A 12,604-nucleotide genomic window follows, 5' to 3' on the forward strand; every position below is an offset into this window, starting at 1 on the left:
GGAACTGTGTGCATCCATACACACATGCAAATTGACAACACCTAGGGCTACTGCATACACGCACACACTGCATCAACATTGCCCCACCTTCTACTGCTGTCCCTCACCAACACACATACACATACATGTCAATTGGTGGTATCTGTGGCTGACTCAGGCATACCAAGTTCACACCCTGTGCATATGATGAAACTGTGCCACCTCCTGCAATCTGTAACAACTGTGCAGGTACAGGTTAACATGTTGCTGATGCACAGGGTGACCACATAGATGTGTAGTAATAGTATCATGTTGTTAACAGTACTGTGTGCTGAATTAATTGTGGGTATATCACAGCATGCCTGATGCAGTAAGTGTGTGATTGTCATGTCCTGTTGTCTACACCCATGGTAAGTACCATAGTGTATCATCTGCACATCTTGGCATATTGGTGGTAATGATGTCAACAGAAGGCTACATACATAGGTAGCACAGGGGATAGGGTAATGAATGTAGTAATACACAATGATGGACATGTAAATTGCAAGTGGCATGTTGCCCACACTAGACTCTGCAATGCAGATGTTTGAGGATGTTGATATGTGTGCAGTACTACACGACTGGTACAGGACACACAGGAGCACCCTAGCACTGCATGCTCACATCTCATACCATGCTAGACAGCCCCAACACACATAACTAACTGTCACAGGAGGGAGAGTCCCCATGTATGTCAGGGATACTGTGGTGGCAGGCCAGGTAGCATACATCCTACTAAGTATGGAACCAGTGAGTGAAGGCTCAGTGTCTGTTATTTGACATGTGTATTACTGCAGGTATGAGCACATGGGTTTCCATCCAGTTATTGTACATCCTGACAGTACATGGTCTGTACACTTGTGTGCACTGAGACTGGACCCTAGCCATCTGACCCGTGTATTTCCATGTACATGTGCATAGTGCCTGCATATTTGCAGTGTTACCTACTGGAACTGGTACAGCTTGTTTGTTGTACAATGGACTACATGCAGCCCTGTTTACTGTAGCTTTGTTTGCATGCATGTTTGCTTGCAATTACCCTGGAATACTGATCACACCTGCAATGCATAGTTATAGAGCTTCTGTGGACTCCTAGTGCCATCTGCATAGCTTACTATATGTATGTCCATGTCCCACTTGACAGGATGTCACTGTTTGTCCTGTTCACATGTACATTGCCTGTGACACAGTGCATATGACTTACCTGGCATGTGTCCACATGAGCAGTCATATATGCTACTGCTAACTAATCACAGGCACTGCACCTTCACATATTCATCTTCTGTTGAACTACCTGCTTCGCTAGGGACGGCCTGTACCTGTCACCCCTGGGCTTTCAGATATTGGCAAAGGCTCTTGCTACCCCCATAGTGCCTATGTTAGGCAAGGCTCAAATGACAAACCCACCTTCATAGGTATCACAAGGGATAAGAAACTAAGAGTAATGCTACCCAACGCCAGAAGTCTAGACCTCCAGATGCATGCACCAAAAACACTTCTTGGCATGGAGAACATCGATATCTGTACAGTAACAGATGCCTGGTTCGGGGCTACTGACAGCACACCAGCACTACCAGGTTTAACCTGGTTGATTTCTTTGAAACAGTCACCAAGGCCATTGATGAGGGGAAGGTGGTTCACACAGCCTACCTGGACCTTGCAAAAGCCTTCACAACATTACCACACTTGGGCATTCTAGAGAAGCTCACCAGCTTAAATATAAGCCCCTATGTCACTAGATGGATTGCACAGTGGCTCAAGGACAGAACCCACATGGTTAGCATTGCTGGAGCCATGCCAGACTCCAAACCAGTTACGAGTTGTGTCCCACAAGGCTCAGTCCTGGGACCTCTCTTGTTTGGTATATATTTATTGGAGGTACAGGCCAACACGGATGGACTGTGGCTGACCAAATATGCAGATGACTGCGAACTGGCCACCATAATCGACTCTCCAGCCGACACAAGCGTCTTCCAAAGGGGCATCATAGAAACAGACAACTTGTGCCAGAGCCATGGCCTTCAGCTGAACAGTGTTTAGAAAGGGGAATGTGCATCCTGTAGTCTGTTCACCTAGTTGCCAAAAGGGACATTGTCCTCACACACACTAACCCCCCTCAGACAAAAACACACACTTACAGGATTCAACCCCCCATCTGACTATATTATGACACTCGAGACGGACACATTAGCAGAGTGTGCTATTCGCATTACTGGGAAGTTTTCCTTCTCTTGCTGTACTTATAGGGTGCTGACATCATCAGTGTTTAGAAAGGGAAATGTGCATCCTGTAGTCTGTTCTCCTAGTTGCCAAAAGAGACATTTCCCTCACACACAATTGCACACACACTAACCCCCCTCAGACAAAAACACACACTTGCCAATTGCAGAAATCAAACCCCTCTCTGACTATGTAATGACACTCAAGACAGACACATTAGCAGAGTGTGCTCTTCGCATTAGTGGGAGGTTTCTCTTCTCTTGCTGTACTTATAGGGTGCTGACATCATCAGTGTTTAGAAAGGGAAATGTGCATCCTGTAGTCTGTTCTCCTAGTTGTCAAAAAGGGACATTTCCCTTACACACACTAACCCCCCTCAGACAAACACACACACTTATCATTTGCAGGATTCAAACCCCTACCTAACTATGTTTTGACACTTGAGACGGACGCATTAGCAGAGCACGCTATTCGCATTATTGGGAGATTGCCCTTCTCCTGCTATACTTATAGAGTGCTGACATCATCAGTGTTTGGAAAGGGGAATGTGCATCCTGTAGTCTGTTCTCCTAGTTGCCAAAAGGGACATTTCCCTCACACACACACTAACCCCCCTCAGCCAAACACACACACTTGCCATTCGCAGGATTCAAACCCCTACCTAACTAGGTTATGACACTTGAGACAGACACATTAGCAGAGTGCACTATTCGCATTACTGGGAGGTTTCCCTTCTCCTGCTGTACTTATAGAGTGCTGACATCATCAGTGTTTGGAAAGGGGAATGTGCATCCTGTAGTCTGTTCTCCTAGTTGCCAAAAGGGACATTTCCCTCACACACACACACTAACCCCCCTCAGACAAACACACACACTTGCCATTCGCAGGATTCAAACCCCTACCTAACTATGCTATGACATTTGAGACAGACACATTAGCAGAGCGCGCTATTTGCATTACTGGGAGATTTTTCTTCTCCTGCTGTACTTATAGAGTGCTGACATCATCGGTGTTTAGAAAGGGGAATGTGCATCCTGTAGTCTGTTTTCCTAGTTGCCAAAAGGGACATTTCTCTCCCACAGACTTACACACACACACACACACACACTGAGCATTTGCAGGATTCAAACCCCTACCTAACTATTTTATGACAGACACATTAGCGGAGCGCGCTATTCACATTACTGGTAAGATTCTTTTCTCCTGCTGTACTTATAGGGTGCTGACATCATCGGTGTTTAGAAAAGGGAATGTGCATCCTGTGGGGAGGCAGACACCAAGCACACTCTGGCTAAGCTGTCATTCCCTAGGGCAAACAGCCTAGTGTTGACCTCTACACCCATATGTTTAATTGTCAAATGCACATTATTTGTTGCTGATAGACTGTTTGCACATCTTTATTGCCATAGCATTCCCTGTTTGTATGAACAACTTGTGCATCTGTGGAAGATGTTTGCATATGGGAGGGATCCACTATATCACGTATGTCTCTGTAGTCATTTAACTGTGTGCACTGGGCAGACTGCTGTAATGTGGTTGGTTCCTGGAATAACACATAAAAATACCAGATATGTGTGTCCAACTGCTAAACTGAGATTTGGCCTAAGTGTGTGAGCATGCCCAGTTCAGCCTTCCCATGGCATGTTGTCTAACATATGTCTCATTTATCAAAGTGTGTGAGCATGCCCAGTGTGAGCATTCCATATGTTGGACTCTGCAGCCCACCACATTTGTGGATGAGTGTGAACTTCAACAAATATCACCCATTTATGGTTGTGTGTTGTGTGTCGTGTTGTGTAGTTACTGTACAACTGCTTTGTGTGTGAACATAACAGGATTATACTGTGCCTGCAGTGTTTGCATGGGATACTTTGCATACAGTTGTCAACATCCTTTCACACTGACCTAACACTGTAGTACTGTATAGTGTACTGGTAGTACTTTGACTGTGGTGGACAGTATCCTGGGCTTTAGTGCTATCACTGCTTTACATTTCGATAGTGGGCACTACAGCCTGGTTAGGGGCCAGTTGTGTACATCTGACCATGTTGCATTCTGTTCAGATATGAACTACTTAAACCAGGCTTGTCCAACATTGGTAGTGTATTCCACAACATAGGTGTACATTTGCAAACACTAGCGATATGCCCTAGTCCATGTCTAATGCTAGTTGGAGAGTGTGTTTGTCCTTCAACACACATTGTCACAGTCCTTCCATGTTTGCCTGTACCTATGGGACATATATACCAGACGAGGGAGATCCCAGGACAAAGCCTTGTGGGATGCCAGTTATATCTGGTTTGTAGTCTGACATGGCTGCAGAATGTCTGACCATGTCTGTTCTGTCCTTGGTCTGGTTTGCAACCCCTCTACTGACATATGGGTTTATATTTAAGCTGGTGAGCTTATCTATAATGAACACGTAGGGTATTGTATAGAAGCCTTTGCAAGGTCCAGCTACGCTGTGTGGACCACATTGCCCTCATCGATGACCTTAATGACTGTTTCAATTGAGTCAAACATGTTTAGGGGCAGGATCTGCACTTGAGAAAGCCACACTGGGTAGGGTCCAGTGTCAGTAGGTCCCCAATATCTTTATGTCTGTGGTACATGCTGATCCTTTCCATAGCCGTGCAGACCGAGCTTCTCAGGATTCTGGGGTAGTAGTTTTCAGTATCCATTCAGGCAACACCTTTGTTGAGAAGGACCACTGTTGTTGTACACTGCTCTTTGGGTACATATTCTGTGGTAAGGCTGACTTTGAGCAGTAGTGTGGTTTGGCATTCCATTCATCTTGGAGTCCATGTTGCACTAAGCCCAGGACACCATCTCATACCATTGCTGCTGTGTGTTTTGCTTTGTAGATGTTGGCTGTTACCTCAGCATCTGCAATGTCAGGGGGCCAGCAGTCTGCTGGGATAGATATTCTGCATTCGGGGGGGGGGTTGCACTGCAACTGTCAGGATGTATGTTGGCAATATGTGTGTGTGTTTGTGATATTTGTGTGATTCAGGGCATATCTGTGAATTCCCAAAATGGTTCCTACCATCAGTTGTGAAAGCCTTGGGATTATCCTTAGTGTCCTGTACAATTTGTATCTTCATAGGTTCATAGGTTCATACTAGGCTATCCACCCTAGGGCATTTGTTAGCCTAGCCAGAGTGTGTGTGGTTTTGCCACCCCTTGCTATGTGAATATTATGGCCATTTATGATTTGCTTTGCTGTGCCTCTGTCTGGACATGACACAGTGAAGACCCCCAGTGTAACTCTACAATCATCCATCCACTTGGCAAGATTCCTGTTGAAGAGTGTCAGTGAGGGGCTCTGCCTAACATGGAGTGGGATTCTGGTCCAGGGTGTGGGGAGCCTCTGGATTATGTATCTGTCCCACCAGCACATCCTATTTCATTATTTGTTGAGGTTGACATCTCTCACTCTCACAGCTCCGATGGATTTGAGTTTTCTGGGGTGGAGCATGTCCATTACTCCTGTGTTGAGCATGGCCTTCTACAACAGGCATGCAATGCCTCTGTGTAGGCAGTATGTGACTGCATTCAGCTGGGGTGTCTACAGCCAGGCAGCATATGACATATATTTGAGACCCTTTATCCTCTTGGTGAGGTACCTTTGAGGTCTTTCTAACTGCTGCAGGTGTCAGGTAAGGTACATCCCATATGAGGCATTGTACTAGATTATGGGTGTGATTAGAGAACAGTATAGGGGCACAATGACCTCTGTTGACGTAGATGTGAATCCTTTCCTGATACGGTGTCAAATGTAGACAGTCTTCCTAGCCACATTGGCAATGTGGGTGTCACATAACAGGTTACTGTCCACTTGTGTCCCTAGGTCCCTGGTTACTCCTTCCATACATAATGGTTTACCACCTATGTGGTAATTTGTGGTACCTTGTTTGGTATTTGGTGGGACATTCATACTGTCCGGTGTCTTCAGGATGGCTGGGTGGGGTTCCTGTGTGTGAGAGTGTGGTCTGTAGCATGCTACAGACTGTACAGCAGTCTTGCCTACAGTTAGTTGCACATGGGTGGCTCCAATGCCTTGTGCATTGTCAGTTACCTGGACGTATGGGTGTCTGTGCTGACTATGGATACTCACCCTCCTTTTATGTTTTGTTCCAGGTTTTGGGGCCATGACACATGATACGTGGTATAACCTGGTAGTGCTGGTGTGCTGTCAGGAGGCTTGCAGCAGTTTTCTGTCACTGCACAGACATCGATGTTCTCCATACTGGGGATGGCCTTGGGAGCATGCATATTGGGGTTTACACATCTGGCATTGGTCAGCATTTCCATTATGTTTCTTCCCACTTATGTTTTCTAGGGTGGTGGGTCTGGGTCAGTCTTTTCAGCCTTGCCTACAAAAGGCTCTATGGAGGTGGCAAAGGCCTTATCCAATATTCAGACGCCCAGGGGTAACAGGTGCAAGCCATCCCAAGAACAGCTGCGTGGCTTGTCAAGCATGACATCCCAAGCAGACAGACATTGGATCCCCTTGGAATGACACCAGTAAGTGTGCCACTTGCTATGACTGATCATTCCGTGTTTGTACTGTGGCATTATTCTTGGTAAGGGTAGGATGCTGCAAACGGTAAGTGTCATACCGGCCTGGACTACATAATCAGAGAGCTCATCTATGTCTCTTTTCATGTAGTCTAGGGAGGCACATCTCAGGTCATTCACACCAGCATGGACTATGACTGCATCATATTTCTACTTGCTTTGGAGTGACCTGCATACTTCTGTTATGTGGCATATTGTGGCAGCCTACAGGCAGCTTACTGTACCCTTTCCCTTGTTCAGTCTGGTGTGCGGGACAGCAGTGTGTCTGACTATGGAGTCACCTATTACAACTGTATCAGGCATGTTGTTTCTCCTTCTGGCCTGTGACTGTTTGGCACACCAGCTTTGTGTACTATGTGTTGCATGTGCTATGTTTGGAGGTTGTTTGATTGGGTGTCTGCTTTAGAGGCCTCTGTTGGTGTGCTGTGTTTGTAATTTGTGCCTCCGGGAATGTTTATCTGTGTTTATGTGTTTGGTTTGCAGTTGTGATAGGTCTATGTGGGACTGTGTTTGTGGTGTGTGTGGTTATCTTCTCCTCCTGACTAGTTTTGGGAGTACTGAGTTGAGGGAGCTCAGCCTCCAGTTTGGATAGATGGTTGCATCTCACACATATATTTGTATTTCTTGGGTGGAGTTGGGGGTTGTCTGTGTACTTGGGGCAGGTGTAACATTGCCTCAGGATTCACAGATTCAACTTGTTGTGGCTGGCCTTAGTGGATTGTATATGTGGACAGATTTTATTGCCATACTACTGATCAGTGATTACTTCATTGTTTATGTTTGCTCTATCATGTAGTAGCTTCCTCATTCTCTTGCATGGTTTGGTTATGGCTGGTGTCCACCATGCCAGATTCCTGCGTGTATGGCATTGTGTCTTGTTTTAATTTAGGATTGCATAATCCAAGCATTCCTGGCAGTGTTCATGGAATGGCTGTATTACAGGTTCTGAGGTGTGGCCCATATTTTGCACCTGCACAGGACCTTTAATGGATTCCACATCAGTTTGGAGGAGTGCAAATATTGCTTAACACATGTTTTCCACTGTGGTTTTCTGGCCAGGGATGTGGTCAGGATTTGTATATCCAGTGTGATTACTCTATGGTCTGGTTTTACCAGTGAGCAATACACTTCTCATCTTGCCATCCAGTACACATGTTGCTGATTATCACATCCAGTATGCTTACCCCTCTTGTGGGAGTGGTACGTTGTTCCTGGGCCTTTTGGTTTATGGATTCTATGAACTTTTGTCCTACACTGTTGGAGCTAGTATAATGCTCCCAGTCTATGTCTGGGTATTTTCAGTCACCCAATATAATGTGGTTTGGAGGACTTGATATATTCATGTATTCCAGCATAGGCCAGGTGCAGTTCCTGGTGTTGGGACAGTAGTCTGTAGCAGGCTATAAACTGGGGGGCAGTTTTAGCCACTGTTACTTGACCATAGCTAGTCCATGCTGCTTTTGTTGTGGTACCAACATGGGGTGTGGCTATCCTTGACAATTCTTGCTAGTCACCCTCCTTTTGTAGCTTGTTCCATGTTTTGAGGCTGTACAGCACAGTATGAGGTGTAACCTGGTAGTGTTAGGGTGCTGTTGTGAGCCTTGGCTCAGTTTTCTGTTACAGCGCAGATATCAACATTCTCCATACTGGGTGAGTTTAGACTGCATGCAACTTGCTGTTTTGACTTATCCCTTATCTTATTCTTATCCCTTCTGATACCTATGGAGATAGGTTTGTGTTTTGAGCCTTACCTATTCAGGGCACACTGTGGGTAACAACAGCCTTTGCCAGTATCCATACGGCCTGCACTGATAGGTGCATGCCAGTCCTAGCAGGTGGTGCATCATGTCATGCTCAGCATGTCATCCCAGACTGGCACACATTGGATCCCCTTTGACTAACTGCAATACTTCAGTCAATTATTGCACTTGATCATCTCATTGTCATGTTGTGGCATGATACTTGGTGAGGGTAGGATGTTAGTCAGGGTCCTCAGGTGTGCATATAGTACATGGTGTTACATTACTTAACACATAGCATTCATGCCTCAGGTGGTGCTGCAGGGCTGCCTCTGTCGGATGCCCATATTACAATTCCCTGTACATGTTTGAGAGCAGGTTGTGTCATGTTAGGCATCCCTGTTACTATATGAGTGAGTCAGAGAGGGGTATCATTCCTAGGGTTCCTACTGAGCCAGTGTATGTGCTATGCGTTGCCTCTTTGCCAAGGCCAGGGCATACTGGGCACGCCTCCTTCTGCCTACTGGGGCAGGCTCAGGTTGTTCCTCCTCCGAGTCACGCTCTGCCTGTGATGGCCTTGGCAATGGTGGGGGTTGTTTGGCCCGGCCCTATGCTGGTCCTGCTGCAGCTGTTTTTGCAAGATCATATTATGTAGCATAGCACATACCATGACAATTTGGGTACATGTAGTTGGTGTGTACTGCAAGGCTCCACCAGATGTGTCCAGACACCGGAACCGTGACTTGAGCAGCCCAAACACATGCTCTATTACATTACGTGTTTGTGCGTGTGCCTCATTATGGCATTCCTGTTCAGGTGTGTGTGCGTTTCTGATGGGTGTCATCAGCCACGGCTCCAGTGCATAACCTGCATCCCCCACTAGGTGTCCATGTGGGATGTGCCCATTGGCAAATGTCTGGTACAGCTGCGTCAAATGCCAGATGTGGGAATCATGGTAGCTCCCAGGACAGCCAGCACACACATTCATTATTATGCCCTGGGCATCACACACGACCTGGCAGTTGATGGAGGGGAAGCCCTTGCGGTTGATGTATGCCCTACCCCGCTCACCGGCTGGTGCTTTGATGCATATGTGCGTGCAGTCTATTGCACCCACTACCTCAGGGTATTCTGCTATTTGCTGGAAGAGACGCATATTGCTGGCCAATACCTCACGGGCATTGGGGAAATATACATGATCACCGACATGTGCTGACATGGCATCCAGGAACTGGTGCAGTACCCTGGAGGCTGATGCCTGTGATATCCCCATCATATCACCAGTTGGTCTCTGGAAGGTACCTGTTGCTAGTATTCTTAGGCCAACACATACCTTGGTTTCCACTGGGATGGGTTCCCCTCTGTTGGTTCTGTGTGTGAGGCATGGCCTGCACAGCTCCACTATTTGCTGCAGGAGGTCTCTGTCCACTCTATAGCGCTCTACTATCTCCAGCTCATGTAACCCGTGGTAGGTGACCCTGGGCCTGTACACTCTTCTCCGTCTCCTCACTGTGGGTTGTCTGGCACCATCTGCATTGTCACCACCCTCAGCAAGTTGCCTATGTCTCATTATGACAGCTATGGCAGCCCCTAACATTTCTGCTCTGAGTTCAGCTTTTTCAGTTTTCACTTCTGATAACTTAACTCCTGTCTTGCAGTGTCTCTTGTGAGAAACATCCTGCACTGCTGTTTGCAGAGTTTTAAGTTCATAGTTCATAGTTCATAGGCTAGTACTAGGCTAACTGCTCTTGCGAGCCATTTTAAGCCTAGCCAGTTATCCCTTGTGAGATTCAAACCCTGCACCTTGTGTTTGTAAGGCAAACACCTTAACCATTAGGCCACCCTCCCAACCCTTAAAACATACATTAAACCAATGGATATCATAGCTTCATAGATTAGTACTAGGCTAACTGCCCTTGCGAGCCATTTTAAGCTTAGCCAATTATCCCTTGTGAGACTCAAACCCTGCACCTTGTGTGTGTAAGGCAAACACCTTAACCATTAGGCCACCCCTCCCCATCTAATATTTACATAGATTCATACTAGGCTAACTGCCCTTGTGGGCCATTTGAGGCCTAGCCAATTACCCCATGTAAGAATCAAGCCCTGCACCTTGTGTCTGTAAGGCAAACGCCTTAACCATTATACCAACATCCCACTCGCTGGGCTACTATTCTGCCTGTGTAATTGCCTGCATCTAATTGTTTTCACCTGCTAGCTCCAGCAGTATTCCTTGCTAGCTTCCTACTAAATCTGTTGCTTCCTTTTTCCTCACTGTTTCCTCAGGGTGGAGCCATGTGTAAACCAGCAGAAACACGCTCACGGTGGCTTACACGCGCGCACACATGCTTACACGGTTCAGAATCTGCTTATTCGGATTAAAACGCATGCACGCCCGCGCAAACGGTGTTAAACATCTCCCAACACGCTCCCACATGCTCAGTCTGCCTTACACGCAGCACTGCCTTACAGCGCACACTGCCTTACTCAAGGCTTCGTGCACACGCGCGCATACATCCAGCAAGAAACTTTGGTGTAGGCAACAGTGTACACCTTCCATTTCTTGACTTTCTCATGCTTAGTTAGTGGCACACCTCTTTCCATGATATCTGTCTGACATCTGTCATGTAACTCTAACCTCCAATGAACTGCATTTCTTTCTACCATTCCCCCATGTGATGTCACCTAACTCATACTCTGTTCCTCCCACTTCTGTAACTCTTACACTACTCAGACTGTGCTCATTTGCTATGTGACAGTGGAATTCAGTATCCTTACACTCATTTGCATCAGATTGCCTACTAATGCTTAGTTACATGTCTTAGACTCAGCTTCCCCCCTTAGCAACCACTACACGGTGGCCATGTTGGTTTTGGTCTGCTGGTCCCTGCATTGACATTCCATGTATTGCATAAAACCTACATTTGTAGGATTAAAACCTTCGTTTTTATGTTTTATATAGCGCAGCCCGTTTGCGCGGGGCTGCACTGGGTTTAAACATCGGCAATCGCCGAAAAAAAAATTATATTTTTAATATATTTGCATCAGGTTACCTTGCCAATGGCCACATATTTGGCCATTGGCATGCTGCCTGACACATATGCACCCTTTATTTGGAGCTGACATGGCTCCATTGCAGTTTTTGCAGAAACGTACTCAGTTGTCAACTGAGTACATTTCTGCAGCTAAAACGGCTCTTACACGGGCTGTTCTGGGCTTCCTGGATCGCTAATCATCCTCATTTGCATGCTATTTGGCTGCAAGTGAGGTGATTAGCTTATCCACGCCCACTCCGTGTAAGAGCTGTTTTAGCTTGGCTCTTACACGGACTTTGGGCTGTTCCTGGATCGCGAAGGCTGCATGGAGTCTTACACTACTCTTAGACTCCGTGCAAGCCTTCGTGAATCCGGCCCAGTACCTTGGATTGGATACTCACCAATAATCCTCACCAAACTTATACCACAGGAACTCTTCCAGATGACCTAAGTGACCATTCACTAATATACATTATCAGACATAAAACCAACCTAACTCTCCCTAATACTTTTAGAACTGTACGTACCAAAAAGCACTTTAATTCCAAGCTATTCCAAACAGAACTAAAGCAATGTAATTGGACTCTACTGAAATCTCTCCCTATAAATAAAGCAGTTGAATACTTTAACTCTACATTCTTAAAAATCCTGGACCATCACGCCCCATTACAATCTACTAGAAATAAAACTAAACCTGCCCCTTGGCGCTCTAATAAAACTAGGCAATTAATCCATCAAAGAAACAAATCCTGGGCAAAATGGCGTACTACTAAGAATCATGTAGATCACCAAACCTTCAGACAACTCAGAAACAATACAAAAAAAGCCATCTTACTAGACAAAAAGAACTATTACCACCAGTTACAACAATCCTCCCTCAAGTATCCACAAAAATTTTGGACTAGCATTAACAAACTGCTTAACCCAGGACAATCTATCACCCCCAACCCACTAGGCTCGAACCCTGAAAATCCAATACAAACAGCTAATGCCTTTAATTCTTTCTTTACT

The sequence above is a fragment of the Protopterus annectens genome, chromosome 15.part0 (genome assembly GCF_019279795.1).
Source record: "Protopterus annectens isolate FY-2018-M chromosome 15.part0, PAN1.0, whole genome shotgun sequence".
NCBI lineage: Eukaryota > Metazoa > Chordata > Ceratodontiformes > Protopteridae > Protopterus > Protopterus annectens.